We start from the raw sequence: 27,952 nt of genomic DNA, 5'->3' as shown, positions 1-27,952 counted from the left end.
AGCAGCAACTATTTGACAGTTTGTATTGGTTTTGGGCTCACCAAGCTTTGATAATAATAATAATAATAATAATAATAATAATAATAATAATAATAATAATAATAATAATAATAATAATAATAATAATAATAATAATAATAATAATAATAATAATAATAATAATAATAATAATAATAATAATAATAATAATAATAATAATAATAATAATAATAATAATAATATATTCCTTTATTCGTCCCACACCAGGGAAATTTACAGTGTTACGGCAGCAAAGTGGATAGCAAGAGAGCAAGAGATCATTCATTACAAATAAAATATACATAAATTGTCATCAGTTTTCTGTGTGTTCTTAGCTGTTATTGTTGACTCGTCTGCTGGGAGCAGTGCTGGTTGTGCAGTCTCACAGCAGTGGGAAGGAAGGACCTCCTATATCTCTCCTTCATGCACTTGGGGTGAAGGAGTCTGTCACTGAAGGAGCTACTCAGTGCAGTGACAGTGTCCTGCATGGGGTGGGAGTTGTTGTCCAGCAGCGATGTTAACTTTGCCATTATCCTCCTCTCTCCCACCACCTGCACTGAGTCGAGGGGGCAACTCAGGACAGAGCTGGCCTTCCTGACCAACTTGTCGAGTCTGCACTCCTGCCCCCTGCACTCCAAAGGATCTGAGTCTCCTTAGCAGATAAAGTCTGCTCTGGCCCTTTCTGTATAGCGCATCGGTGTTTTCAGTCTAGTCCAATTTATTATTGAGGTAGACACCCAGGTACTTATAAGAATCCACCCTCTCGATGTCCATTCCCTGGATGTTCACCGGAGTCGGGGGGACCTGGGTGCGCCTGCGGAAATCTACCACCACCTCCCTGGATTTCCCCATGTTGATCCAGAGGCAGTTCCGCTGGCACCAGTCCACAAACTCCTTGATCAGTTCTCCATACGCCCTGTCATCATCACCTGTAATGAGGCCAACGATGGCAGAGTCGTCAGAGAATTTCTGTAGATAGGAGTTTGCAGAGCAGTGCCTGAAGTCCGCAGTGTACAAGGGGAACAAGAATGGAGCTAGCACTGTTCCCTGCGGAACCCCTGTGCTGCAGACCACCCTGTCCGAGACCAGGTCTTTTGTCCTCACATACTGTGGTCGGTTGGTGAGGTAGTCCAGAATCCAGGATGTGAGGTGGTGATCCACTCCTGTGCGCTCCAGCTTGCCCCCCAGAAGCCCCGGCTGGATGGTGTTGAATGCACTGGAGAAATCAAAAAACATGATTCTCACAGTGCTATCCGGCTTCTCCAGGTGTGAAAGAGCTCTGTTCCGTAGGTAGACGATGGCATCCTCCACCCCGATGCGAGTCTGGTAGGCGAACTGCAGCAGATCCACTGATGGTCTCACCAGGGGGCGGAGATGGGCGAGGACCAGACGCTCCAGTGTCTTCATCAGGTGTGATGTCAGTGCCACCTGTAGCTGTTGAGTTCCTTTGGGTGCCGTGTCTTTGGTACCGGTACCACGCAGGATGTTTTCCACAGCTGTGGAACTCTCCCCAGTTTCAGGCTCAGATTGAAGACATGCTCCACTATTCCACACAGCTGGCCTGCACAGGACTTGAGGAGCCTCGAGCTGATGCCGTCCGGACCAGCCGCCTTCCTCGCATTGATCTTTCTGAGCTAATTTCTCACCTGGTCTGTGGGGAAAGACAGATTGGAGCACAGGGGCTGGGTGCTCAAGGGTGTGAGAGGAGGAGGGGTGTGGGGGGGGGGGGGGGGGTGGTGTGGGGGGAGGAGGTGGGGGTGGTGGGGTTGGGGCAGAAGCAGTGGGTGGTGACTGTGACCCAAGTGCTGTGGGAGGGGAGGTGGGGCAGTGTACTGGACGTGCAGACAAGGGGGGCTGCAGCAGGGGTGACTGGACCGGGGGAGGGGTGGGTGACTGATCAAACTTTGGTGGCAAGAACAGGAAAGCAGACTATTACCTGAATGGTGGCCGATTAGGAGAAGGGGAGATGACACGAGACCTGGGTGTCGTGGTACACCAGTCATTGAAAGTAGGCATGCAGGTGCTGCAGGCAGTGAAGAAAGTGAATGGTATGTTGGCATTCATAGCGAGGGGATTTGAGTATAGGAGCAGGGAGGTTCTGCTGCAGTTGTACAGGGCATTGGTGAGACCACACCTGGAGTATTGCGTACAATTTTGGTCTCCTAATCTGAGGAAAGACATTCTTGCCATAGAGGGAGTACAGAGAAGGTTCACCAGATTGATTCCTGGGATGGCAGGACTTTCATATGAAGACTGGATAGACTCGGCTTGTACTCGCTGGAATTTAGAAGATTGAGGGGGGATCTTATAGAAACTTACAAAATTCTTAAGGGGTTGGACAGGCTAGATGCAGGAAGGTTGTTCCCGATGTTGGGGAAGTCCAGAACAAGGGGTCACAGTTTAAGGATAAGGAGGAAGTCTTTTAGGACCGAGATGAGAATGTTTTTTTTCACACAGGTAGTTGAGGCCAGTTCATTGGCTATATTTAAGAGGGAGTTATATGTGGCCCTTGTGGCCAAAGGGATCAGGGGGTATGGAGAGAAGGCAGGTACGGGATACTGAGTTGGATGATCAGCCATGATCATATTGAATGGCGGTGCAGGCTCGAAGGGCCGAATGGCCTACGCCTGCACCTATTTTCTATGTTTCTATGTTTCTAAAAGGTTCAGATCGTTCACCCACTTCTGGTCCCCCATGGCCCGGGAGTCCGGTTCCTTGTACCAGAGATGGTTTTGAGGCCTCTCCAGACTCCACTGATGTTGTTCCTCTGCAGCTGGTCCTCCATCTTCTTCCTGTAGTTGTTCTTCCCCTCTCTGATCTTCCTCCTCAGCTCCTTTTGCACAGCCTTCAGCTCCTCCTTATTTCCCGACTTAAAGGCCCTCTTTTTCTCCTTAAGGAGATCCTTTATGTCAGGGTTGACCCAGGGTTTGTTGTTGGAGAAACACCGTACAGTCCTCGTGGGTACAGTGTTCTCCACACAGAAGTTAATATAGTCCGTGATGCACTGGGTTAGACCGTCAATGTCCTCTCCATGGGGATCACAGAGTTCCTCCCACACAGTTGTTTCGAAACAGTCTCTCAGAGTCTCCTCAGTCTCCTCGGACCATCCTCTAACTGTGCGGGTCACCGCTGGTTGCCTGTGCACGAGAGGCTTGTACACAGGCTGGAGATGGATCATGTTGTGGTCAGATCTCCCCAGGGAGGGGAGGATGTGCTGAGTTATATGCCTCCTTGGTGTTGGCATAAAGTAAGTCCAGTATTTTGTTGTCTCTGGTGCGGCAGGTGACGATCAGCATATCAAGTGATTAAGCTGGAGTAACTCACACACCAGCCACCCAACAGTTGCTTGTCTTTTTCTTTTCACTTTTAATTTCAAGTTTTTGTGCACCTTGTATGTTGTGATTGTCAGCAATTTCCCTCCGGGGATGAATAAAGTTTTATCGTATCATATCGTTCCAACTGATGTGTGTTAGATTTCCCGAGAGTTTAAGGAATGTTATCACTCTTGTGTTGTTAATTCTTCAGTCATTCTTGTGTTCCAAAGAGCATTGAATGGAATTGCAACTAATTTAAACATAAAAATTAGTTCCAGTACAAACACTCTTAATTAACCTACAATTTTCACTTATTGGATTCAAAGCTAATGGGAAATGCTGACAGTTTGTCATCAAATAAGTTCTGAATGTGCTGGCACAAATTATCTGTGCACTTCTATGGAAACTAGGAAGAGCGGATACTGGTTTACCCCCTCCACCCCACCCCAAAATAAATCTGAAGTGTCCAGCCCCAAAATGTCATCTCTCTGTTTCCAGAGATGCTGCCTGACACACGGAGTTACTCCAGCACTTTGCACCCTTTATTGTCTGCAACTTAGTTACATGGAAAGTTGCGGTACACCACAACTGGTTGATTCACTCAACGCTTGGTCAGGGAACGTTGCCTCTTTAAACTCCACTTGCTGATGCAGGAACACTAAGCCCATTCATTTAAACAAAGAGTGCATGGGAAAGAGATTAAATTCTTTGAATGAAGTTTGCTTTACTATTTTTATTATTTACCAATTAAAAGTTGTAATCTTTTAATTGACTTTTAATTGTATCTGAATGTACCTGAGCATGAGGGGCTTTCATATAGCCCAACCATTTTGATAGTCAACAAAGCTGGAATAAAGCTTGAAATTTTGAAATCTTTTCAGCTGTTTCAGGTAGATATTTCTCAATGTCATTTCATAGAGCTTTGCCGAATTACACTGAAGCAGCAAAATGTCATGTTCAACTATTTTGTGCCAGAATCAATCATAAACAACTTGGCACTGGAAGTAACTTCGGTACAATGATTTTCAAATCCGTAGGCTAAAAAAAAGTGTTATATCGTGAGTTGTTTAGTTATTGCTGCCCTCTGCTGAACAGCAACAGTATAACCACTGCGGCTGTAAAACTACAAAATTATGTCACTTGAAATGATTAAACCGATTACTTACTGCACAAACAAACTGAATTCAATTAAACTGTAACTGAACCTGCGGAAATTTGCATTTACGAATTAAGAACTCAGCTTAGCAATTGTGCACGTTAAAAGTAGTTTTATTAAACATCTAACAAATAAAATGGTAATTTTGCAATGAGAATATTGAATCATATAGCAAAGACTATAAAATGTCCAAGAAGCCCTATGTGGGGACAAATCAGCATTGCCCTAGTCTGGGGAAAGTCCAAGAAAAGACAACCTCACTTATCGTCTGTTCCATCCTCTTTCCAGGCACTCAACCAATTTGTAGCATGAATATTTGCTCAGTGACATTAGACTTGACTAAAAAGACAAAGGTTGGGAAACAACATTGCTAAAGGGCTTGACTTGTTAAGCATTAATATCACAGTAATGAAAGACACAAAACTGCCCAAAACCATATAGCTGGTGAGAAGTTATCAATTCATGAAAGATAGACACAAAATGCTGGAGTAACTCAGCGGGACAGGCAGCATCTCTGGATAGAAGGAATGGGTGACATTTCGGATCGAGACCCTTCATCAGACTGATCATACAGTCTGATTAAACATGAAATTAACTTAAGTTACATGCAAATGGATTTGCTATTGCAAAATGTTATTCTTGATTTGGGCATTCCATTTATAGCTACAGGATTCAAGCAAGAAATTTGAATTCAGATTCTAATTTCCACCACCAATTGATTATTCTTGAATGATTATTTATACTGATATCTTAAAGAAATCAAAAAGTCTATCTATAAGAAACATACTTGTTCATGTAATTGGAATCCCAAGAGTCGGCAGTTTCGAGCACTGGGAATATTTCATAAATGGAAAAGAATAATTTTCACTATGATGTAGAATTTGGGTCATTCTTCTATTTTAGGATAGACTAGACCAAGTGGACCCGTTGGGCACAAACCTGCATTGGTGCAGCACCCTCTCCCCTCCCCCACTCACCCTCCCCCCCTCCTCCCTCCCTCCCTCTGCCCCACACTCTCCTCCCCTCCCCCACTCTCCTCCCCCTCCCCCACTCTCCTCCCCCCTCCCCTCCTCTCCCCTCCCCATCTCCACCCCCTCCCCTCCTCCTCCGCCCCCTCCCCTCCTCCACCCCCTCCCCTCCTCCACCCCTCTCCCCTCCCTCCTCCCCCTCTCCCCCTCCCCTCCTCCGCCCCCTCCACCCCTCCCCCCCATGGGTGGGAGAGAGGGAGCGAGGGACAGAGGAACTATCTAAAGTTAGAGAAGTCAATATTTCGCTTGGGCAGCTTACAGCCCAGCAGTATGAACATTGACTTATCCAACTTTAGATAGTTCCTCTGTCCCTCTCTTCCCCTCCCCCTTCCCAGTTCTCCCACTGTCTTCCTGTCTCCACCTATATCCTTTCTTTGTCCCGCCCCCCCTTGATATCAGTCTAAAGAAGGGTCGCGACCCGAAACGTCACCCATTCCTTCTCTCCAGAGATGCTGCCTGACCTGCTGAGTTACTCGAGCATTTTGTGATACATACCTTTAGATGGTTTTGATTAGGCAAAATAATTTTAAATTGAATCAGCAAAACATTAGGACAAACTACACAGAGTAAAATGTTGTCCACATTTTTATTTTTCAATACTCATTCAATTACATCTCCCTAAAATAGTTTGCCTTGGTTGAAATGTCATTCAAAAAAATAAATTTCATCAAACATTAGCCGTTTATTTTTGAAACTGCTGACATTAGTCGCAATTTTTTTTTCTCTCAAATGATAAGTCCAAATGTTCAGACCCGACAGAGTAATTTTCTAAGAGAAATAGAAGAGCTACCATGGAGGCGCTATAGCAGCTGAGTTAATGAGTAGATCGGGTGATTGCTGCACGGACCTGCAGTAGAAAGAAGCAACAGCATCACACTGGGCCAAGCCACCCCCACATCATTGATCTCGTGCCATCAAACATTGGACCTGAAAGTTTCAAAATAAGAAACTGCATATCCCTTAGGCCAAGATCACTTTTCAGTGTCTTGAGAACTAGAAGTTCTAGGATGGTGCCAGAACATTGCAACTTTCTATTTGCTATACAGATTGTAGATCGATCCAGAAGATGATCTATTTACAATCGTTTCATTCTTTTATTTGTGAACGAATACACTCATGGAGAGTACAATTTGATTGGACAACCCGCAGCACAAGCTTTTCACTGTACCCTCAGTACATGCCACAATAATAATTATAAACTCACACTATGTCCTGCAGGGTGTCAAGCTTCTTAAAATTGATGAAACTGCACTCATCCAGGCAAGTGGAGAGTATTCCATCATACTCCTAACACGAGGCTTATTGGTGTGTAGGAATTGCAGATGCTGGTTTAAACCGAAGATAGACATAAAAAGCTAGAGTAACTCAGCAGATCAGACAGCATATCTAGAGAAAAGGAACTTCATAGATACATAAACAATAGGTACAGGAGTAGGCCATTCAGCCCTTCGAGCCAGCACCGCCATTCAATATGATCATGGCTGATCATTCACGATCAGTAACGCATTCCTGCCTTCTCCCAATACCCCTTGATTCCGCTAGCCCTAAGAGCTCTATCTAACTCTCTTTTGAATGCATCCAGTAAATCGGCCTCCACTGCCTTCCGAGGCAGAGAATTTCATAAATTCACAACTCTGTGAGAAAAAGTTGTTTCTCATCTCAGTTCTAAATGGCCTACCCCTTATTTTTAAACTGTGGCCCCTGGTTCTGGACTCCCCCAACATCGGGAACATGTTTCCTGCATCTAGCGTGTCCAATCCCTTAATAATTTTATATGTTTCTTTAAGATCCCCTCTCATCCTAAATTCCAGTGAATACAAGCCCAGTTGCTCCATTCTTTCATCATATGACAGTCCCGCCCTCCCGGGAATTAACCTCGTGAACCTACGCTGCACTACCTCAATAGCAAGAATGTCCTTCCTCAAATTAGGAGACCAAAACTGCCCACAATACTCCAGGTGTGGTCCCACCAGGGCCCTGTACAACTGCAGAAGGACCTCTTTGCTCCCATACTCCTCTCATTATGAAGGCCAATATGCCATTAGCTTTCTTCACTGGCTTTTGTAACTGTATGCTTACTTTCAGTGACTGATGCACTAGGACACCCAAGTCTCGTTGTACATCCCCTTTTCCTAACCTAACACCATTTACATAATAATCTGCCTTCCTGTTCTTGCCTCCAAAGTGGATAACCTCACATTTATCCACATTAGAATGTATCTGCCCACTCACCCAACCTGTCCAATGCACTCTACATCTTCATAGTATCCTCCACCCAGCTTTGCGTCATCTGCAAATTTGCTAATGTTACTTTTAATTCCTTGATCTACATCATTAATGTATATTGTAAATAGCTGCGGTCCCAGTACCGAACCTTGCGGCACCCCACTAGTCACTGCCAGCCATTCTGAAAGGGACCCGTTAATTCCTACTCTTTGTTTCCTGTCTGCCAAACAATACACAACATTCACTGGCTCTCCCTTGTCCATTTTACTTGTTACATCCTCATATCCCAACTTTACCATCTCTTTCTCTCGTTTCCCTTTCCCCTGCCTCTCGGTATGAAGAAGGGTCTTGACCCGAAACATTACCTATTCCTTTCTCCAGAGATACTGTCTCTCTCCCAGTGAGATACTGAGTTTCTCCAGCCTTTTGTATCTATCTGAGGCTTGTCGATGTTGGACAGGCTTTGGGGAGTAAGGAGGAACGTTGCAGAATTCCCATACCTTGACTTGCTTATTTGGCCACATTGTATAAATCGCCACTCCAGTTGCTTCTGGTCCCCCACGATACTGCTGATTGGAGATTCAATTATGATAATGCCAATGATATTATGGGATGATTACTGAATATCTTCTTTTTGGATATTGTAGTGGGTGCCGCCACAATATCGTTATTGCCAGCACTTGTGTGCCACAAATTTTACTTGCCGCATTTCAGACCCAGGCCTGGATATTGTCCAACTCTTGCTGCATTTGATTGTTAACTGTTTAATTATTGGAGTCATTGTCCATGATACTAAACATTATGCATTCATTAGAGAATGCCTCTACTTTATAAGTGATAGGAACAGAATTCTGCTCATCGAGTCTCTTTACCATTCAATCATGGCCGATCTATCTTTCCATCTCAACTGTCTTCTCCCCATAACCCCTGCCACCCGTACTAATCAAGAATCTGTCTATCTCCACCTGGAATATATATCCATTGATGTGGCCTCCACAGCCTTCTGCGGCAATGAATTCCACAGGTTCACCACCCTGACTAAAGAAATTCCTCCTCGTCTCCTTTTTAAAGGTACGTCCTTTTATTCTGAGGCTATGGCCTCTGATCCTAGACTCTCCCACTAGTGGAAACATCCTCTCCACATCCACTCTATCGAGGCCTTTCACTATTCAGTAAGTTTCAATGAGATCCCCCCTCATCCTTCTAAATTCCAGCAAGTGCAGGCCCAGTGTCGTCAAACGCTCATCATATGTTTACCCAATCAATCCTGGGATCATTTTCGTAAACGTCTGACCTTACTACAAAGCAACTGAAGATGGTTGGGCCTGAGGAACTCCTGCAGAATGTCCTATGGCTTAGATGATTGCCCTCCAACCACCATAACTATCTATCCGTGTGCTAGGTACGATTCCAAATTGTGGAGGATATTTCTCCCGATTCCCAGTCGAGCCAGTGCCTATACTTGGACCCGGTCGGTAATGAAGTCAGGAGCTGAGTGACTGACAAAACCCAAACTGAGCTTCTATGAGGAGGTTGTTGTTAAGCAAGTGCTGCTCGATAGCATATTATCCCTTCCATTCATTTGCTTTTTCCTGCCCCTCTCACTTCCAGCTTTATTCTCCCCCTACAATCTACCCTAACCCAAAACATCACCTACCCTTGTTCTCCAGAGATACTGCCTGACCTGCTGAGTTACTCCAGCACAATGTGTAGGAAGGAACTGCAGATGTTGGTTTACACCGAAGATAGACACAAAATGCTGGAGTAACTCAGCAGGACAGACCACATCTCTGGATAGTAGAAATGGGTGACATTTTAAGAAGAGACCCTTCATTCCTTCTATCCAGAGATAATGCCTATCCCCCTGAGTTACTCCAGAATTTTGTGTCAATCTTCAAGTTATTCTAGCACTTTGTGTCTTTTATAGTGATATCGCACCAGGACAATAACCTCCCCTTCAATGTCAGAAAGACAAAGTAACCAGTTAATGACTGCAGGAAGCATAATGCAATACATGCCCCAATCACCATCAATGGTGCGGAAGTGGTTAATGGTTGAGAGCTTAAAGTTGCTTGCCGCTATTATAATTTGCAGAACCAGCCAATTTACATCTACCAATACTCTCCTCCGCCTAGCAGAGCAGGTCCTTAACCTCAACAACTTCTCCTTTGACTCCTCCCACTTCTTCCAAATGCAAGGCGTAGCTATGGGCACACGCATGGGCCCCTGTTATGCCTGCCTCTTTGTAGGGTACGTCGAACAATCCCTGTTCCAGGTGTACACTGGCCCTATCCCCAAACTCTACCACAGTTACATTGACGACTGCATTAGTGCTACCTCTTGTACCCATACAGAACTCACTGACTTCATCAATTTCACCACTAATTTCCATCCTGCTCTTAAATATACTTGGACCATCTCCGACATCTCCCTACCGTTTCTGGATCTCACCATCTCCATCACAGGAGACAGACTAGTGACCGACATCTACTACAAACCCACTGACTCCCATAGCTATCTTGACCACACTTCTTCCCACCGTTTCCTGTAAAAACTGTATCCCTTACTCCCAATTCCTCCATAGTGAGGCCCGCCGGAAATTGGAGGAGCAGCACCTCATATTTCGCCTGTGCAGTTTGCAGCCCGGTGGTATGAACGTCGACTTCTCCAACTTCAGATAGCTCCTCTGTCCCTCCCTTCCCCTCCTCCTTCCCAGATCTCCCTCTATCTTCCTGTCTCCACCTATATCCTTCCTTTGTCCCACCCCCGACATCAGTCTGAAGAAGGGTCTCGACCCGAAACGTCACCCATTCCTTCTCTCCCGAGATGCTGCCTGACCTGCTGAGTTACTCCAGCATTTTGTGAATATATCCCAATTCCTCCGTCTACGCTGCATCTGCGCCCAGGATGAGGTTTTCCATACTAGGGCATCGGAGATGTCCTCATTCTTTAGGAAAGGGGGGTTCCCCTCTTCCATTATAGATGAGGCTCTCACTGGGGTTTTTTCTATATCCCACAGCTCTGCTCTTGCTCTCCCTCCCCCCATTCGTAACAAGGATAGAGTCCCCCTTGTCCTCACCTTCCACCCCATCAGCCGTGCATACAACAAATTATCCTCCAATATTTCCACCACCTCCAACGGGATCCCACTACTGGCCGCATCTTCCTATCTCCAACCCTTTCTGCTTTCCAGAGACTGTTCCCAACGTAACTCCCTGGTCCACTCGTCCCTTCACACCCAAACCACTCCTCCCCAGGTACTTTCCCCTGGAACCACAGGAGATGCACTACCTGTCCCTTTACCTCCCGCCTCAACTCCATCCAAGGACCCAAACAGTCTTTCCAGGTGAGGCAGAGGTTCACCTGCACCTCCTCCAACCTCATCTATTGTATCCGCTGTTCCAGATGTCAACTTCTCTACATCGGCGAGACCAAGCTCAGGCTCGGTGATCGTTTCGCTCAACACCTCCGCTCAGTCCGCCTTAACCAACCTGATCTCCCGGTTACTCAGCACCAACTCCCCCTCACATTCCCAATCTAACCTTTCTGTCCTGGGCCTCCTCCATTGTCAGAGTGAGGCCCAGAGCAAATTGGAGGAACAGCACCTCATATTTCGCTTGGGCAGTTTACACCCCAACATTGACCTCTCTAATTTCAGGTAGTCCCTGCTTCCCCTCTCTATCCCCTCCCCAGTTCCCCCACTAGTCTTTCAGTCTCCAAATACGTCCTATCTTTGTCCCGCCCCCTCCCCTGACATCAGTCTGAAGAAGGGTCTCGACCCGAAACATCACCTATTCCTTCTCTCCCGAGAGGCTGCCTGACCCAGAGTTACTCCAGCATTTTGTGTCTACCTTCGATTTAAACCAGCATCTGCAGTTTATTTTCCTACTGTAGGAGCCATTTTGCGTTATTAATTATTTTAGTATATTATTATATTACTTTGTATCCTGTTGTATTATTTGGACACTAAGAGGTTAATATTATGCTTACGTATAACACTGGGAGGTGCCATGTGCGAGACCAGATCGTTAGTATAACGTGCCTAACACTTACGTAATGCTTTAGTGTGTGTGTGGGTGTGTGTACGCGCCAAGCTGCTGACATTAAGGTCGGTAAGAAGAATCTTAATTAGACGGCTGCTAAAATAATAAGATTTTATTAAGTCATAAGTCACGTACGAATGACGATAGGATATTAGATTTTTACCACAAGTTAACAAGTCAGAAATAAGTCAATGACGAGATATGTCAATATGTTTTATTGCAACTTCAAATAAACGACTAACTACTACATCGTGGAGAGCTCTCTGTTGTTATTTGCATAAGAAAGGTATCTGCTCCCATTTCTACGTCATACGGTAAGCTTTTTTGGGGGCTTTATGAAGACGAGAAGCTAGCCGTTACATTGTCAAAATCTAAATAGTGACATCGTAGATTCATCGTAAATCTGCCATAGTTGGAGCGAACCGTTTGAATCTACTCTGCAAGAATGTAAGCCAGAACTTGCCTTCGTGTTTGACGAAGCATAAAAGCTTAACTGTCCTGGAGTGATTTATTGCAAGAGTTTTCTCACACAGAGTGAATAGATAAGGAACTATCCTCAGTGAGCAAAACATAAATCTGTCTCTTAGAGTTATTTGAAGATAATTAGCTCTTGTATAGAGACTGAAGCTTTCTAGCGATTGAAACCAGATAGATCGTTTGTCGCTAAGCTTTGAAGCCTATGGAATCGATATCTGCGTTAAATTGGTTTATAAGAAAGCCTGTTAATTGCAGTAAGCTTTTTTGGAAAGCTGTTTTCCGTAACTGGTACTCAAAAGTTTGGAATGCTAAGAACAAAGAAATGACCTTGAGTGAAGCTGGTTATATGTCTTGTTTTGCATTCCAAGGAAGTTAAGGACACGTCTGCTCGTCTTTGAAGCAAGCCTGCAGTATGTCTGTGACTAAATCTGATGTTCAGTCACAAGATGGCGACAAGGCCTAAAGTGGAAAAAAGGGCAATCAAGCTTACGACCATAGTTCTTAATTTAACCCTTGAAAAATATGAAAAAAATAAAAGTAAATGGAAACAAGCTGACAGGTTAATGGAAAGCACTAAAGAACTAATGGAATCAGCTGAAATGGTACACGAGGTACGATTCAACACGATTCAATTTAACCACCTCAAGAACTAAATCAATGAAGAATATGAAGCATTGAGACTATTACAGCCATCTGCAGGAGAACTTGAAAGGCAAGACAAATGGATGCACCAGGTCGGGGATGCTCTCGATGAATTTGATCAAGAAGTCAATGCGAGGATATACCAAGTTGGTCATGGGACCACCCCCCCCAATGTCGAGAGCGCCTTATGCCAGGGTACTGTAGACGTAGACTCTATCAGACCTGGAGATAGTGCTTCATATCTCTCAAACTCTAAATTGAGCATCAAATCTCGTGCATCTTCGATGCGCTCTGCTCGTAAGGAGGCTGGGGTCAAACTGGCTCTTCTGGCAGGGCAGGCTGCGTTCTTGGAACAGAAGCATGAGATTGAGGCACAGCAATTCGAATTGGAAGAACGGAAGAGAAGCCAATTAGAGATGGAAGAGGAGCTCGACAGGAACAGAAGACAATTAGAAGACAATTGGAAGAGATGGAAGAAGAACAGAAAAGAAGACAATTGGCAATAGAGAGCGAATGGAAGAAGAGGAATGATCAATTGAGAAGAGAGAAAGAAAGATTGTGACTAGAGACTGAAATGGCAACAGCCAAGAAGAAACTCAGTGTACTTGGTGTTCCGAAATCAAGAAGCAGCTCGATAGTATCTGATAGGAGTTCTTATCTGGGCAGGGGAGCTGCTCAAAACCAATTGCCAGCTGAACTGGAACCATCTGCAGCTAGATCCTGGTATGGTCGGGAGTAACAGGCTGTGAGACCGAAACAAACAACTTTGAGATGATATGCTAAAGCTAGTGATACGCCACATCTAACTCAACACCCTCCTCAAGGGGCCAGAGCAAGGCCTTCGGAACATAGAGGTGAGCAAGGGCGTGCTCGTATTAAACCCCCTGAACATTATGATGGAGGCCAAAGTGATGCGTATGACATATGGCGTAGGCAAAATGAAATCACCGTTCTTCTGGCTAAACAAAAATTTTCTTCCACTACCACCAAGACATTCCTGTGTATGATGGTGATCCTCTGCAGTATCAACTTTCTATCAAGGCATTCGAAAGAGGAGTAGAAAGAAAGGCTGATGATGGCAGTGACCGTTATCATTTCCTGGAACAACATACAAAAGGACAAGCAAGAAACTTAGTCAGCAGATGTCAACACTTGCCTTCGGAGCAGGGTTATCAGGAGGCAAGGAAACTGCTTCAAGAGCATTTTGGCAATGAGCAGAAGATTGCCACTGCTTATATTACCACGGCATTGGCCTGGCATGAAGACATTACAAGAGTTCTCACTATTCCTTAAAGGTTGGTACAATGCAATGGAACATCTCAAATGTATGGATGAAATGAATGTCCCCTCTCATCTGAAGACCATCCTTCTAAAACTGCCTTATTAGCTCAGGGAAAGGTGGAGAGATCGGGCATATGAGATTAAGGGAAGCAAAGAACGTCCACTTAGATTTCCCTACCTGGTAAACTTCATAAAGGTACAAGTAATGATACTATGAGATCCACTGTATGCAAATATTGAGGAGGCTTAAAAAACAGCAACTGTTAAAGGCCCTACCTTCACGAAGCCAAGAGAAAGGCCAAAAACGGCCAGAATCAGTTTTGCTACAAATACAGAACCTGTCGAAGCACAGGCACAAGAAAATCTGACAACAAAAGGAAAGAAACCTGACGTACCTATCGCCAAGACCCTTGTCTGTTCTGTAATAGAAGGGGTCACGCGTTGGAGAAGTGTTGGCAGATTAAAAAGTTGGAGTACCAAGAAAGGATGGATTTCTTAAAGGATAAGAGAATCTGCTTTGGATGTTTAAAGATAGGCCACATGAGAAGATGCGAGAATCGTTTGATGTGTTACATGCAGAGGAAATCATCCCAGAATACTTTACATCAGAATCAGAATCAGAATTACCTTTATTGTCATCCAAAAAACAAGTCTTTTGGACGAGATTTCGTCACCCACAGTCCAACAGTAAGAGTAATAAAATAAGCAATTACACAACCACAAACCAACACAAAACAAAAACAAAAAAAGAAACATCCATCACAGTGAGTCTCCTCCAGTCCCCTCCTCACTGTGATGGAAGGCCAGAATGTAATTTCTCTTCCCCTGCCGTCTTCTCCCGCGGTCAGGCTGTTGAACTCGCCAGCCCGCACCGGACGGTGAAAGGTCCGCAGCGGGCCGACCCAAGCCCCGCGATCCGGGGCGGGCGAAGACGCTGCACGTCGGGGCGGTCGTGGCTCCTGACATTGAAGCCCCCGCCGAGCAGAGAAAAATCCCACGGCGTATTTCAGGCCGCGTGGGACGGTGAAATGTCCGCGGTAGGCCGAACCAAGCCCCGCGATCCGGGTGGGCGAACACGCTGCCGCTGCTGGACCTCCCGATGTCGCCATCCACGTGGCCCACGCCAAAGGCGAATCGCAGCCGCTCCCGCAGCCTCCGAAGACAGCCGGCTCCGCAGATGGTAAGTCCGGTCCGCGGGCTCTGCGAACCAGAGCCCAGGTGGTCCCAGGTGGAGGCCGCCAGCTCCAGGTGTTTCGTCGATGGTAGGCCGCAGCAGGAACAGAAACACCACCCAGAAAACAAAGGTCGGGTCTCCATTTGGAAGAGACAAATTTACAATTTTACAGTCCCCTCCCCCCCCCCCCCCCCCCACACACATAGTACACAACCACAAAAAACACCACATCACATCTAAACACTACAATTAAGACAAAAAAACAAAGACAAACGGACTGCAGGTAAGCCACAGCTGCTAGGGCAGCGCCACCATTTTAAAGGATAAAGAAAAGCCGCCAGTACAAATAGATCAGAAGGAAAAGGCGAGCCAGAGTGATGCTGCTCCTCTTTCTCCGATGTGTGGACATATCGGGGCCGGTGAAGAAACTTGCATCTTCTCAATCGTTCCAGTACAAGTAAAGAGCCACAATGGGAGTACAATGTTGCAAACATACACATTTTTGGATAATGGAAGTTCGTCTACCAAAGCCTGGTAAGAAGGCTGAAAATTTTAGGACGAAAGAAGAGGATTCTCCTGCATACCAAAAATCAAGAGAATTCTGTAACTAGTCGTATTATTTCAGGTTTGGAAATATCTGGTCTGGACAGCAATGATAGTTTGTTCAACTATCCGATGTGTTTACCAATAAGACCATTCCTGTTTCACAATCAAACATTCCCAGACAAGAAGACCTGAAGCAATGGCCTTACTTGAAGGATGTCAAGATTTCTGAAATAGACTCTGGCATTGACCTATTCATTGGAACTAATGCTTCTAAAGTATTGGAACCTTGGGAGCTGGTCAACAGCCAAGGAGATGGACCGTACACCATGAAAACCTCGTTGGGATGGGTTATTTATGGCCCTCTGAGGACCAGGGCTGGGAACTGAATATTCAGGGGTACACAACGTATAGAAAAGACAGACAGGTGGGCAGAGGGGGTGGGGTTGCTCTGATGGTAAGGAATGATATTCATTCCCTTGCAAGGGGTGACATAGAATCAGGAGATGTTGAATCAGTATGGATAGAAATGAGAAATTGTAAGGGTAAAAAGACCCTAATGGGAGTTATCTATAGGCCCCCAAACAGTAGCCTCGACATAGGGTGCAAGTTGAATCAGGAGATAAAATTGGCGTGTCAAAAATGTAATGCTACGGTGGTTATGGGAGATTTCAACATGCAGGTAGACTGGGAAAATCAGGTTGGAAATGGACCCCAGGAAAGAGTTTGTAGAGTGCCTTCGAGATGGATTCTTAGAACAGCTTGTACTGGAGCCTACCAGGGAGAAGGCAATTCTGGATTTAGTGTTGTGTAATGATCCTGATCTGATAAGGGGACTAGAGGTAAAAGAGCCATTAGGAGGCAGTGATCACAACATGATAAGTTTTACTCTGCAAATGGAAAGGCAGAAGGGAAAATCGGAAGTGTCGGTATTACAGTATAGCAAAGGGGATTACAGAGGCATGAGGCAGGAGCTGGCCAAAATTGATTGGAAGGAGGCCCTAGCAGGGAAGACGGTAGAACAGCAATGGCAGGTATTCCTGGGAATAATGCAGAGGTTGCAGGATCAATTTATTCCAAAGAGGTGGAAAGACTCTAAGGGGAGTAAGAGACACCTGTGGCTGACAAGGGAAGTCAGGGACAGCATAAAAATGAGGTACGAGGGTAAACTCGCCAATAATATAAAGGAGGATAGCAAAAGTTTTTTTAGGTACGTGAAGAGGAAAAAAATAGTCAAGGCAAATGTGGGTCCCTTGAAGACAGAAGCGGGGGAATTTATTATGGGGAACAAAGAAATGGCAGACGAGTTAAACCGTTACTTTGGATCTGTCATCACTGAGGAAGATACACACAATCTCCCAAATGTTCTGGGGGCCGGAGAACCTAGGGTGATGGAGGAACTGAAGGAAATCCACATTAGGCAGGAAATGGTTTTGGGTAGACTGATGGGACTGAAGGCTGATAAATCCCCAGGGCCTGATGGTCTGCATCCCAGAGTACTTAAGGAGGTGGCTCTAGAAATAGTGGAAGCATTGGAGATCATTTTTCAATGTTCTATCGATTCAGGATCAGTTCCTGTGGATTGGAGGATAGCAAATGTTATCCCACTTTTTAAGAAAGGAGGGAGAGAGAAAACGGGTAATTATAGACCAATTAGTCTGACATCAGTGGTGGGGAAGATGCTGGAGTCAATTATAAAAGACGAAATTGCTGAGCATTTGGATAGCAGTAACGGGATCATTCCGAATCAGCATGGATTTACGAAGGGGAAATCATGCTTGACAAATCTACTGGAATTTTTTGAGGATGTAACTAGGAAAATTGACAAGGGAGAGTCAGTGGATGTGGTGTACCTCGACTTTCAGAAAGCCTTCGACAAGGTCCCACATAGGAGATTAGTGGGCAAAATTAGGGCACATGGTATTGGGGGTAGGGTACTGACATGGATAGAAAATTGGTTGACAGACAGAAAGCAAAGAGTGGGGATAAATGGGTCCCTTTCGGAATGGCAGGCAGTGACCAGTGGGGTACTGCAAGGTTCGGTGCTGGGACCCCAGCTATTTACGATATACATTAATGACTTAGACGAAGGGATTAAAAGTACCATTAGCAAATTTGCAGATGATACTAAGTTGGGGGGTAGTGTGAATTGTGAGGAAGATGCAATAAGGCTGCAGGGTGACTTGGACAGGTTGTGTGAGTGGGCGGATACATGGCAGATGCAGTTTAATGTAGATAAGTGTGAGGTTATTCACTTTGGAAGTAAGAATAGAAAGGCAGATTATTATCTGAATGGTGTCAAGTTAGGAGGAGGGGGAGTTCAACGAGATCTGGGTGTCCTAGTGCATCAGTCAATGAAAGGAAGCATGCAGGTTCAGCAGGCAGTGAAGAAAGCCAATGGAATGTTGGCCTTCGTAACAAGAGGAGTTGAGTATAGGAGCAAAGAGGTCCTTCTACAGTTGTACCGGGCCCTGGTGAGACCGCACCTGGAGTACTGTGTGCAGTTTTGGTCTCCAAATTTGAGGAAGGATATTCTTGCTATGGAGGGCGTGCAGCGTAGGTTCACTAGGTTAATTCCCGGAATGGCGGGACTGTCGTATGTTGAAAGGCTGGAGCGATTGGGCTTGTATACACTGGAATTTAGAAGGATGAGGGGGGATCTTATTGAAACATATAAGATAATTAGGGGATTGGACACATTAGAGGCAGATAACATGTTCCCAATGTTGGGGGAGTCCAGAACAAGGGGCCACAGTTTAAGAATAAGGGGTAGGCCATTTAGAACGGAGATGAGGAAGAACTTTTTCAGTCAGAGGGTGGTGAAGGTGTGGAATTCTCTGCCTCAGAAGGCAGTGGAGGCCAGTTCGTTGGATGCTTTCAAGAGAGAGCTGGATAGAGCTCTTAAGGATAGCGGAGTGAGGGGGTATGGGGAGAAGGCAGGAACGGGGTACTGATTGAGAGTGATCAGCCATGATCGCATTGAATGGCGGTGCTGGCTCGAAGGGCTGAATGGCCTACTCCTGCACCTATTGTCTATTGTCTAAAAGACCACAACAGCAGGGATGGAAGTGGCTCTCCTGCTGCGGCTATCAATCGAATATCCATTGCGAGTCTGGAGTAACCTCTGGTCAAACAATACAATCATGACTTCAATGAAGGGTCCAGCAAGGAAAAGGAAGAAATGTCCAGAGAAGACGCAAAGTTCATGGATATTATGAATTGTTCGGCAAGGATGACAGATGAACATTATTGTCTATACTTACCTTTCAGGCAGGAGAATACCAGCATGCCGAACAACTGTTGCATAGCAGAGCAGCGTATCCAGAGCTTGAAACGCAAGTTTAATAAGAATGAGAAGTTTTGTAATGAAAAAACATCTTTCCTCACAGAAATGATTGATAGTGGTTATGCTGAAAAGGTACCAATGGACCAGCTGAATCGAAGTGATGGAGAACTCTGGTACATCCCTCATCACGTGGTGTATCACTCGAAGAAAGGAACCATAAGAGTGGTCTTTGACTGTGCAGCAGTCTTTAAGGGTACATCATTTAACTGCCAACTGCTACAGGGTCCAGACCTAACTAACTCACTCATAGGAGTTCTCATCAGATTCAGACAAGAGCCAGTTGCTTTGATGGCGGATATCAAAGTAATGTTTCATCAGGTCAAGGTATCAGAAAAGCATATTGACTATCTGCGATTTCTGTGGTGGCCCGACGATGATGTGCAACAAGATCTTGTTGAATATCGTATGAAGGTACATCTTTTCGGAGCCGTGTCATCACCAAGTTGTGCAAACTTTGCATTGAGAAAGATTGCTGAGTGTAACGGAGCATACTTTTTGCAAGAGGCAATAAACACGGTAAAGAACAACTTCTACATGGATGATTGTTTAAAATCCATGCCTTCGGAACAGGAAGCAATTCAGATGGTAAAAGACTTGACTGACATCTACGAAATTAATTTATTGTATAACTGATTATTGGATATTTGTTTATACGTTATTGTGTTAATGGGCTTGTAAAACTGGAGCAGTAATTGTTTTGCTGCTGGTACATATAGGAAAAACTCTTGACACAAAGGAAAATGATTGTGGTTGCTGGAAATCAATTATTCCAGCCCATTGAAGCAAAAATGTTATGTCATACTGATAATCATACAATTCTGAATTGCATTTGGAATATAAAATATATTTGGAAAATAAATCAGTCCATGCCTGAATGCAGGTGGACCTAAGAAACAGTGACACATAGACATACCATTATAAATGGCACAGTAACATTTGCACCACAAAAGTGCGAGGCTTCTTTACCATCTCCAACAAACTGTGTGGCTCAGCCACACAACCAGCCCTGATTGACAAAAGGGCCAAATTTCAACTGAAAAAACAGCACACTGGAGATGGACACTCAGTGGAATAACTCAGTGGGACAGACAGCATCTCTGGAGGGACGGAATGGGTGACGTTTCAGGTTGAGACCTATCTTCAGACTGAAAGTCAGGGGAGAGGGAGACAGAGATATGGAAGTCTCAGGTGTGAAAATGACAGATCAAAGGGGAAAATGTTCAAGGAAAATAGTTCATTGTTAACTGAGGGGAAGGTGACAACGAGGCATACAATCAGTAACATTTAATGAGCACAGTGAAACGTCGGAGAATTACGATGGGGGAGGGACAGAGAGAGAAAGAAAGCAAGTTACTTGAAATTAGTGAATTCAATATTCATACTGCTGGGCTGTAAGTGGAGCGGAGGTGTTCAGCGAAATAATACTGAGCCTGCGCTTGGTCTCACCGATATACAGGAGTCCACACCTGGAACAGCGGATACAGTAGATGAAGTTGGATGAGGTGCAAGTGCACCTCTGCTTCATCTGATAGGATAATCGGGGTCCTTGGATGGAGTTGAGGGAGGAGGTATAGGAACAGGTGTTGCATCTCCTGCATTTGGATGGGAAAGGGATGGTTTGGACAGGAAGGGATGAGTTAACCAGGGAGTTGTGGAGGAAATGGTCTCTGTGGAAAGGGGTGGAGATGGGAAGATATGGCTAGTGGTGGGAATGTCGGAGGATTAAGTGCTGTATGTGATGGCTGATGGGGTGCAAGGCAAGGACTAGGGGGACTCACCCTGTTGCGACTGGGGGGAGGGGAAGCAAGAACTGAGCTGCGGGTTAACAGAATGTTGCCTGGGTTAGGAGTTATCAGATATGTGTTCAATTTGGATCAGTGAACAGAGTTGTGACAGATGAAAAGGACTTGGTCTGAATTGGATTTTTTAAATATGTGTTGTTTTGTGTGATGTCCTTCATTGTCCTAATGATACTGTGACAGAAGTTTCATCAGAAGGTTTGGCACAGAAATGATTGCAGCATAGGAGAAGGCCAAATCTCTACGGGTTGTACATCAGAATAATCCAGCGAGTCATTTTCCCCTTTCATCTCTACATAGCTCTGCAAATTCTTTTCTTTCAAATAGTTTTCCAGCTCCCTTTTTGAATCTTCCTCCACTTGTGCCCTTGCTGCAATTTGAAATGCTATCCACTTACTGATACAAGTAATTCATCTTCTTATCACTTTCATACCTTACCCTTCCATATCTCTATGTCTCCCTCTCCCCTGACTCTCAGTCTGAAGAAGGGTCTCGATCTGAAACATCACCCATTCCTTCTCTCCAGAGATGCTGCCTGTCCCGCTGAGTTACTCCAGCATTTTGCGTCTATCTCAAGTCAAGTCAAGTCAAATTTATTTGTCACATACACATACTGTGCAGTGAAATGAAAGTGGCAATGCCTGCGGGTTGTGCACAAAAAAAATTACAGTTACAGCATATAAATAAAGTTAATAAGTTACTATTAGTGTCGACAAAAATTTAGTCTCTGGGGTTATAAAAGTTGACAGTCCTGATGGCCTGTGGGAAGAAGCTCCGTCTCATCCTCTCCGTTTTCGCAGCGTGACAGCGGAGGCGTTTGCCTGATCGTAGCATCTGGAACAGTCCGTTACTGGGGTGGCTGGTGTCCCTCATGATCTTGCTTGCTCTGGATCTGCACCTCCTGATGTATAGGTCCTGCAGGGGGATGAGTGTAGTTCCCATGGTGCGTTCTGCCGAACGCACTACTCTCTGCAGGGCCATCCTGTCCTGGGCAGAGCTGTTCCCAAACCAGACTGTAATGTTGCCGGACAGGATGCTCTCTACAGCCCCAGAGTAGAAGCAATGAAGGATCCTCAGAGACACTCTGAATTTCCTCAATTGTCAAAGGTGGTAAAGGTGCTGCTTAGCCTTACCCACCAGTGCGACAATGTGCGTTGCCCACGTCAGATCCTCTGTGATGCGGACTCCCAAGTATTTAAAACTGCTCACCCTGTCCACAGTAGACCCATTTATCTCCAGTGGCGTGTACGTCCTTGGATGTTTAGCCCTTCTGAAGTCCACAATCAGCTCCTTTGTTTTAGTGACATTCAAGAGGAGGCTATTGTCCTGACACCAGAGTGCCAGATCAGCCACCTCCTCCCGGTAGGCCTTCTCATCGTTGTTGGAGATCCGGCCCACCACCACAGTGTCATCAGCAAACTTGATGAAGGAGTTTGAGCTGAACCTGGCCCCACAGTCATGTGTGTACAGGGAGTACAGTAGGGGGCTAAGGACGCAGCCCTGGGGGGATCCTATGTTCAGGGTGAGGGAGCTAGATGTGTGTTCCCCCATCCTGACCACTTGGGGCCTGGCAGTGAGAAAGTCCAGGACCCAGGCACACAGAGGGGTGCTAAGCCCCAGTTCCAGCAGCTTCTCAACCAGTCTGCTGGGGACTATTGTGTTGAATGCTGAACTAAAGTCAATGAACAGCATCCTCACATAGCCCCCCTGACTGTGCAGATGAGAGAGAGCGGTGTGTAGAACCTGGGAGACCGCATCATCCGTGGACCTGTTCGGACGGTATGCGAACTGTAGTGGGTCCATGTTGCGAGGAAGGAGGGCTCAGATGTGCTTCTTGACTAGCCTCTCAAAGCATTTCATGACAACCAAGGTGAGGGCCACCGGTCGGTAGTCATTTAAACACGCTGGAGAGGCATTCTTTGGCACCGGTACAATGATGGTATGAACTTTGGACCACAGCTACACGCCGTTCAGGAAAGGCTACAAGGCCGTTTCTCTCCCTCCTTTTGGAAAATCTGACCACGCTGCCATTTTCCTGCTGCCGGAGTACAAACAACGGATAGTACGGGAAGCGACAGTGACGAGGGATGTAAAACGGTGGGCTGACCATTCAGAGGCCATGCTGCAAGATGCACTGAGCGAAGTCGACTGGAATATGTTCCAAGCAAGTTCCAGAGACGTAAATGAGTTTGCGGAAGCGGTTACGGACTTCATTGCCACAATAGCCGATACCATCATCCCCACGGTAAGGGTCAGTATTTTCCCTAACCAAAAACCCTGGGTTTACCCTTCAGTGTAAACCAGTATCTGCACTTCCTTCCTAAGCAAAACACTGGTATTGGTATTGATATATTATTGGCACGTGCAAAGAGACACAGTAAAAGGCTTTGCATGCTATCCAGGTAAATTACACCAAACATGAATACAATCAAAGCATACACAACAGGTTGTACAAAAAAATAATAACCAGAGTGCAGAAAATAATGCTACAGCCACAAAGAAAGTGCAGATTTAAAAAGAGTTCAAAGACCACAATGAGGTAGATTAGGAGATCTGGATGGTACCTTGGCTTATAACTCAATAGATTGATTATGGGGGAAGAAGTTGTTACTGACTTTGAAGGTATGTACTGTCAAGCTTTTGTACAGGAGGCAACATCGAGAACACCGGATGCAGTTGTTGAGGTTTGGAAGAACTCCCGAGGTCCCTGGATAGAGATAAGGGAGGAGATGTAGGAACGGGGGTTACATCTCAGAGGATATGGATTTTGCGTAGATGGGGCATCTTGGATGGCATGGACAAGTTGGGAAAGGACCTCTACCACCGATAACCAGAGTAGCAGGCACATAAGAATATCTCTACCTGCAGATTCTTGTACATGTCAAACCATCCAGATTTGGAAATACCGCCTCGTCATTGTCACAGGAACCCCTTCTCACAACAGCTGTTTGAGAGTACATTTACTCTCAAGGACAGTAACAGTCCAATGTCGTGATTCATCAATATCTTCTCAAGAACAATTAAGATGGACAATGAATTTTAGCCTTGCCAGTGATGCCCAGAAGGGTCCCGATCAAAACAAAACCCATCCTTTTTCTCCACAGATGCTGCCTGACCCGCTAAGTTACCCCAGCACTGTGTGTCTATCTTTGGTATAAACTAGCATCTACAGTTCTTTGTTTCTACACGAGGATGGTTTTTGTTTAAAAAGATGCTTTGAGAGGTAGAATTGTTTTTTCTCTGAGTGGTCATGATTAGGTCAGATTGATGGTGCAGGTAGGGGATTATCATAATGACTATGAACTCTGGCCGACCGCTCAATAGGTGTCAATCATTTCTTGGAGTCAGTTGGTTTCCCAATTCAAATGTCACTCTCGAAATTTGGGCTCCGCACTTTGGATCCTGATGCAACAATGTATGAGAGCTCCTCCTGGAGTATTGTGTGCAGTTTTGGTCTCCAAACATGAGGAAGGACATTCTTGCTATTGAAGGAGTGCAGTGTAGGTTCACGAGGTTAATTCTCGGAATGGCGGGACTGTCATACGTTGAAAGACTGGAGCGACTGGGCTTGTATACTCTGGAATTTAGAAGGATGAGAGGGGATCTTATTGAAACATATAAGATTATTAAGCGATTGGACCCGCTAGAGGCAGGAAACATGTTCCCAATGTTGGGGGAGTCCTGAACCAGGGGCCACAGTTTAAGAATAAAGTGTAGGTTATTTAGAACAGAGATGAGGAAGAACTTTTTCACAGAGAGTTGTGAAGCTGTGGAATTCTCTGCCTCAGAAGGCAGTGGAGGCCAATTCTCTGGATGCTTTCAAGAGAGAGTAAGATAGAGCTCTTAATGATAGCGGAGTCAGGGGATATGGGGAGAAGGCAGGAATGGGGTACTGGTTGTGCATGATCAGCCATGATCACGGTGAATGGCGGTGCTGGCTCGAAGGGCCGAATGGCCTACTCCTCCACCTATTGTCTAATTAGGTATTAAACCAATGTACGTTAAATTTCTCAAACAAAAAGATCCTTTTACAAACAGGAAAACTACCATTATTGTCCTAACATTTATTTTGTAACAATATTAAAATAAATTTAGTTATTAATCAAACTGTCTAAAATCCTTTATGCTACTCCAGTCTTTCCGCAAGAAGAACAGCGTGCTGAGTACTAACATTTGATAAGTAGAATCTTATACCACAGGGAGTAAGGAAGGTAGGAAATTCTGCATCTTCGCCAAACAGGCAACGGAGAGAGGGACTTTGATTTACTCATAAATAGCCCGCTTCAACAAAACAACCTCCTTTGGTCCCAGCACTTCCAAAGTTCACTAATCTACAACAACCAAAATAAATTTCATCAAACAACATACCTAAAATTCCAAATTGTTCAGTGGAATACCTTTAAGGGAAACTGCATCCAAGCTGCAACTATTTTACCAAGGCCATTTTGGTATATTTTAGGAGTATTTCCTGAATATAAGTGCAAATGAGCAAATAAAAATGAAACAGTGAAAACCAAGTGGTAGGTGCCATACCATATATATTACTCTTTGACGTCAAAACTAAACTTTCAAGGTATCTATTACTCTGGACATGAGGCAGACCATGTTTAAATACATGCACCTAAAGTAGTTTTAAAATTGTGATTTAAACAGTTGTCATCCAAAGTTTGGAAGTGAAAGGCAATATGTTGAGCCAAGGCTTGATCAAAGGGCTAACAGATGGAATAAACAAAAGGAAATTTCTGCTTTAATACACAGGACACTTAAGATTCCATGTTGCTTTGTGTAGGACTAGAAAATCTACTTTTACATCGAATTACAACAGGATTTAAAACAGTGCCTTTCGCCTCAGGGTTGGATATGAGAATTCCCATTAAGCTATTTTGGATAAATAGTGAGGAATGTAGGGGAGTTTAATATTTATCCTTCATACACAATTACTATACCAGACTATCTGGACATTGTTCTCGAAGGAGCTTGCTGAGCAAAAATTGGCGACCACATTTCTTCCAATCATAGATGTGACTAACTACCCTTCAAATATTGCTCATCAATGGAATAGAGTGTTTTGGGACTTCCTAAAATGGAAGAGAACGGTACCGGATAAATGCAAATCTTTCCTGATATTTGTTTTTCGCTGCAATTAGACTATGTATATTTCACTATGGGGTGAAATAGACAAGAAATTGTTGCTCAGTAACTCCACTGAACAAAATGAGCATGAGCACCTAAATCTAATTGGATAGGATGTTCTTAGAGTCATAGATCGATACAGTGTGGAAACAGGCCCTTCGGCCCAACTTGCCCACATCGGCCAACAATGTCCCAACTACACTAGTCCCACTTGCCTGCGCTTGGTCCATATCACTCCAAACCTGTCCTATCCATGCACCTGTCTAACTGTTTCTTAAACTCTGGGATAGTCCCAGCTTCAACTACCTCCTCTGGCAGTTTGTTCATACACCCACCAACATTTGTGTGAAAAAGTTACCCCTCAGATTCCTATTAGATCTTTTCCCCTTCACCTTGAAATGTCCTCGATTCCCCTACTTTGGGCAAGGGACCGTGCATCTGCCCGATCATTCCTCCCACGATTTTGTATACCTCATCCTCCTGCATGCCAAGGAATAGAGTCCCAACCTACTCAACCTCACCCTATAGCTCACACCCTCTCGTCTTCTCTGAACCCTTTCAAGCTTGACAATACCTTTTCGAAAACATGGTGCCCAGAACTGAAAGTAATATTCTTGATGTGGTCTCACCACCGTCTTATACAACTGCAACATGACCTCCCAACTTCTCTACTCTGACTGATGAAGGCCAAAGTGCCCAAAGCCTTTTTGACCCCTCGTGGTGAGGATAGAGGAAACCACCCGAACAAGGTTATGGACACGATTTAAGACGAAGACCATCAGATATTTGGGATCCCAGGGTTGATTGGGTTCACTGGCTGGAGTCCATGGGCCGACCGGGGTCTGGCCATCGCCACAGCAGGTTCGCCGCCCCCCTCCTGCATTGCAACCTGCTGCAAACGCCCGGGGGGCTGAACGCTGCACCTGAATCGGCGCTCCCTGCAGAGCCGGAGGAGCGGGGACCAGATGTTGACCGTGCACTTGCGTTACTGTACCTGCTCTGCCGATGCCCTCCTCACGCCGACTCCAGCTCAGCGTCTGCACGCTGCGGACAGGACCGCGCCATCAACCAGCAGCGACGAGAGCAAAGAGCGCCCGCGCTGGGCGGAGCTCGGCTGCTCACACCCGCGACAGCGCCGTCTAGCCAGAGAAGAATGAACTGGACAGCAAAGGGCTGCAGAGGCTGGAGTGTGTCTCTCACACTCACACACTCACACACAAACCCTGAAACACTCAGCGAGTCAGTTGGCATCCGTGATGAGACAGAGTTAACACAGACGAGAAAGAACGAGGAGAGCAGAGTGAATGCGTGTGACAAGTTACAGACCAAACTTGATAAGATACGATTTTTTTTTCAACGGGCACCCGCAGGTTGATGTCTGATCGACAACACATTTCATCCCTTTGCTTTTGATTGATGGCAGTAATTGATTAGATTGGATCTGACTAACTTTGGTTGACAGGACGATTGGGCAATTATTTGCACATTGCCAGTTAGATATTCGCGATGTGGGTGGTTTGGAGCACAACTCTTCAGCATTACTGCCAGATGTTGTTTAGTGCCACAACCATTGCTATAACCATTTTTTGACATCAAGCAGAGTGAATCAAACAGCGCAGCTAATGGCTGGATGTGACAATACTCCTAAAGTCATAAGGAATAGGAGTAGAATTCGACCATTCGGCCCATCAAGTCTACTCTGCCATTCAATCATTTGCTGATCTATCTCTCCCTCTTAACCCCATTCTCCTGCCTTCTCCCCATAACCTCTG

General features: G+C 45.2%; 1 protein-coding gene across 4 annotated transcripts in view; it reads right to left on the bottom strand.

Moving 5' to 3' along the window:
* The window catches only part of ipo11 (importin 11), a 294,939-nt gene extending 267,644 nt beyond the window's left edge, over positions 1 to 27,295 (bottom strand). For all 4 annotated transcript variants that reach the window (XM_078397369.1, XM_078397338.1, XM_078397349.1 and 1 more), the window contains exon 1: positions 27,175 to 27,295. The gene's annotated coding sequence lies outside the window, so the exon portion shown is untranslated. The remainder of the gene's footprint in view (positions 1 to 27,174) is intronic.
* Between the last annotated feature and the right edge of the window lie 657 nt (positions 27,296 to 27,952).

Source organism: Rhinoraja longicauda, chromosome 1 (genome assembly GCF_053455715.1).
Source record: "Rhinoraja longicauda isolate Sanriku21f chromosome 1, sRhiLon1.1, whole genome shotgun sequence".
NCBI lineage: Eukaryota > Metazoa > Chordata > Chondrichthyes > Rajiformes > Arhynchobatidae > Rhinoraja > Rhinoraja longicauda.
Note: the sequence above shows the minus strand (reverse complement) of the source record. Positions and strands in the feature narration are given on the sequence as shown.